The sequence below is a fragment of the Erithacus rubecula genome (genome assembly GCF_903797595.1).
Source record: "Erithacus rubecula genome assembly, chromosome: 8".
NCBI classification, from domain to species: domain Eukaryota; kingdom Metazoa; phylum Chordata; class Aves; order Passeriformes; family Muscicapidae; genus Erithacus; species Erithacus rubecula.
This window is the reverse complement of record NC_136659.1, coordinates 465,838-470,071: the sequence shown is the minus strand read 5'-3', so window position 1 is coordinate 470,071 and position 4,234 is coordinate 465,838. Positions and strand designations below refer to the sequence as shown.

The window sequence follows — 4,234 nt, the reverse complement described above, 5'->3', positions numbered from 1 at the left end:
AAGCACGCCGGGACACGCGTCGGGCGAGAAGGGCGGAAGCCAGCGCGGGACATTCTGGGAATTGTAGTTCTGGAAGCGTGAGGGCAGGGGGTGTGACGGCAGACTGTGGAATCTCCGTCCCTGGAAGTGTTCCAGGACACACTGGATGAGGGCTTGGAATAGCCTGGGATGGTGGAAAGTGTCCTTGCTCGTGGAGCGGAATGGAACGGGATGAGATTTAACCTTTTCCTTTTCCAAATCTTTCATCTGCAATATTGCCTATTCTCCATTTAAAGAGCTGGCCTCAGAGTTCCTCCAAAAACCGATGACAATGACAGATCTTTTAAGTCATGGATCCGTTTGGCTGAGGAGAATTTACTTTGTCTTTGAGTATCCCATGCCTGTCATGCCCAACATGGTTTTCATTGGAGGCATCCACTGTGGAGAGAAGAAGAAGCCATTATCTCAGGTCAGTGGCTGGCTGGGAGAGGGTGGGGCAGTCACACACCTGCCTGATCCAAAGGAGGTATTTGATAGGGACATATCTTATCGCTCTTGGAGGCAAACTATTTACAAGAGCTTGAAATGATGGTGCAGGGGGAATGGGTTTAAGCTGCCAGAGGAAAGGATCAGATGGGATATTGGGAAGAAATCTTCCTGTGACAATGACAAGGTCCTGACACAGGTTTCCCAGAGAACCTGTGACTGCCCAGCAACTGGACATATCCAAGGCCAGGATGGATTTATTGGTTGGGGCTTGGAGCCATCTGGGATAGTGCAAGGTGTCCCTTCCCATGGCACGGGGTGGAACGGGATGAGTTTTAATGTCCCTTCCGACACAAACCATCCTGGGATTCTATAAAGACCAGCTTCCTCAAATAAAGAGTTGTTTTGTGTCGTGTATTTCTTGCAGCATTTTGGATCTCCTGCCATGGGTTTATTAAAGCATTTTTTGACCTCTTGTTCTGCATTTATTTGAGGTGTTTGGGGACTACTTTCATGGTCGTGGGGGGGGGGTTGGGTATCTATTGTCATGAATTTTATAGAAGGGTTTAAGAATGTCTTGCTTTATTAGACAGATTTGGCGTCTCCTCCTATGGACTTATTGGAAGGATTTGGGAATCTCTTTTCATGAATTTAGAAGATGAATTTTAGGATATCTAGTCATGGAATTATTCCAGCCTTGGCCAGTGTGATGTAGCTCCCCTAATAATTCCCTCCTGAGCCTGCAATGGCCCAGCCTGCACCTGACAGAACCATCAAGCTTGGAAAAGACCTCCAGGATCACCCAGTCCCAGCCTCACACCAGCACTGCCATCATCACCCCTAAACCACGTCTCCAAGTCCCACATCCAGGCTCCTCTTGGACACTTCCAGAGATGGCAACACCACGACCTCCCTGTGCAAATTATTCCAGTGCTTAACCATTCTTCCAGAAAGTTAATTTTTTTTCTCTACTACCTGCTCTGAACCTCCCCTAGTGCAACTTGAGGACATTTCCTCTCATCCTTTCCCTTGGGAAACAGCAAGACAGCCCGATTCCACCTCACCTCCTGCCAGGGAGTCACAGAGAGCAACAGGGGCCCCCTGTGCTTCCTTTTCCTCATAAACACCCCCAGTTCCCTCAACTCTGAAGATTTTTTAACCCCTGACCCAGCTGTAGACAGGCCTGCCCCCAAATTTGTGACTTCTCACCCAAATCCACCCTTGCTACTGTCCCTTTGCTCACATGCAAGCAGGGAGCAATTTGATCTTGCCCTGCCTTGAACCCAGCAAATTGCAGAATTCCTGGCTGGGATAACCTGGGATAACCAGGCCAACCGAGGGAGCCTTTGACACGTTCACAAACCCTGGGATGGCCTTTGCACCCACTCCTCATGCTGAAGGTTTAGATTGAAAATTCATCCTGCAGCAGGAGGGAAGGGAGGGCAGGACATTTCCCTGTCAGCTTTCTCCTTATCCCACTTGAGCAAACAGCTGGAGTGCCATCACAGAATACATAAATTAACCTTTTTTTGTGAGAAAATGCTGTTTGCTAAACTGGTCAGCTTCCCAATGCCCAGTTCCAAGTTTGCTTTATAAAAATCTGAACATATTTAGTAGTTTTTTCCTGTATTTTTCATTTTTTTCTTAACAATTTATAATAAAAGACTTAGAGAAGGTTTTAGCGTCTTTCACCTCAGAGCTTCTTCCCTCTACTTTGACACTCAAAAACTTTGTTTTCTGAAAAGCCATCCTGACATAAAACGGCTCTCTGCCACCTTCCCAGTAGAAGTAATTAAAGACATTGGTAAAAGAGGAAAAATAAATTAGGCTGATCTCAGGAAAACAATATGCAGTTCATTTTTCTGCATTGACCATGGTATGAAAGGAGATGAGAGAAGTTGTGTTACTGAGGGATGGAGGCTGCATGGCTCTGAATATCCTGGAGTGCATTATTTTTAATTTTGGCATCCGTGGCAATGCGTGAGGTTGGGGAAATCACGTCTGGGCTGAACCTGCTCCTTTGCTCAGTCAGGTCTGAAACCTGAGGCTCCAGCGGTTGGTGAAACAGATTTAGTGCTGGTCTGATTCCTGGGGGGCAGGAGTTATCAGCTACCTGAGGGCAACTTCCCTGGTGGGGAAACAACTCTGTAAAGTGAGAATTTGAGCTATGCAGAGAGAGGTTAGCCTCTCTCAGTACCTCTTTGTGGTGTTCCTGGCACTGAGGAGATTACTGGCAGCTCAGAAGAGTTCTGAGCCTTCTCCTGATGGTTTTCTGCTCCATCCCTGGAAGAATCACCTGAGGATCCGTGTCTCCAAGATGGAGAGGCTGTTTTCATTTGTTATTGTGGGGTTGGGAGCTGTTCACACCAAGATTGCCTCTCTGTGTCCTGTACAAGAAGTACCACAGGACACAACAAAGATGAGGAGTCCTGAGGGATCTGAGTAGCAGATTGAGGAGATAATTCAACAGCTTTGAAGGAACTTTCGTTACTCAACAGTGCAAGGCTCACCAATCTTGTTGAAACTTGGCTTTCCAAGAAAGGAGGGAAAAGGCAAAATAAACCACCCACAATCCAAAACTGTGAATCATTAACTACAGCATTACTACATAGCACAACGGAACAAATTCACCCATCACTTGCTTTCCAAAGCAACTTCAGGCTCAGTCATCTTCAGGAGAAATCTCTTCCATAGCACCAGTTCTGACCACAGCAACATGGCTTTGAGACTTTGCTGTGCCTGGATTTCCATCCTCGTCCTCCTGCCTGGCCTCTCAGAGGGAGGGAAGCTCCTGGTGGTGCCCATGGTTGGAAGTCACTGGCTGAGCATGCAGGAGGTGGTGGAGGAGCTGAGCAGGAGAGGACATGAGGTGGTGGTGCTGGTTCCTGAGGTGAGCTGGCAGATGGAGACGACACAGGCCTACAAGGTGGTCACGTACCCGGTGAGGCAGACCCTGGAAGAGCTGGATAATGCTTTCCGGGAATATGTTGCCGTGCACCTGACGAAGAGGCCTTTCCCCCTCAATGCCCTGGCAATGTACAAAGCCTCGGTGCACGTTTTCAGCACCTTCCTTGGTCAATGCAAGGACCTGTTCCGAAGCCAGGAGACCCTGAAATTCCTCAACCAAAGCCGCTTCGATGCCATCCTGACTGATCCGTTCTTCATGTGTGGGGCCATTGTCGCCCACCATCTCTCCCTTCCCTTGGTGTTCTTCATGAGGGGATTGCCTTGCAACCTGCACTTTTCAGCCCCACAGAGCCCGAGCCCTCTGTCCTACGTCCCAAGAACCTTCAGCTTCAACTCGGACCGCATGACTTTTTTCCAGCGGGTGGAAAATGCCTTGATTTCCCTCCTGGAGCTTGACTACTGCAATGGTCTGTATGGAGAAGCACTTAAGATTTCCTCAAAAGTTCTTCAGAGGGATGTGTCTCTCACAGACCTCGTGAGCTCCGCAGCTGTTTCGATCATGAGGTTTGACTTTGTGTTTGACTACGTCAGGCCAGTGATGCCCAACATGGTCTTTGTTGGGGGGATCAACTGTGCTAAGAAGAAACCACTGCCTAAGGTAATGTTCTTTCACCTTCATATTGTGCACTTCACCATGAAAAGTCATTACCTTGTTGCAGGAAGTATATCACTATTGATTTTATTTTTTTATTTTAATTTTTTGGTAATGATTTGGTTCAAGTTGGTTTCGGTAGTTGTTTTCCACAGGCTGAAATCAAATAAGCTGGATAGAGATTTCTTTGAATTAATGAGAGTTTTGTAA

At 47.5% G+C, this 4,234-nt stretch overlaps 1 pseudogene across 1 annotated transcript; it reads left to right on the top strand.

Moving 5' to 3' along the window:
• The first annotated feature begins 3,100 nt into the window (after positions 1-3,100).
• On the top strand, positions 3,101-4,234 carry LOC306804243 (UDP-glucuronosyltransferase 1A1 pseudogene; annotated as a pseudogene). The gene has a single exon. The product of its transcript is annotated as a UDP-glucuronosyltransferase 1A1 pseudogene (transcript).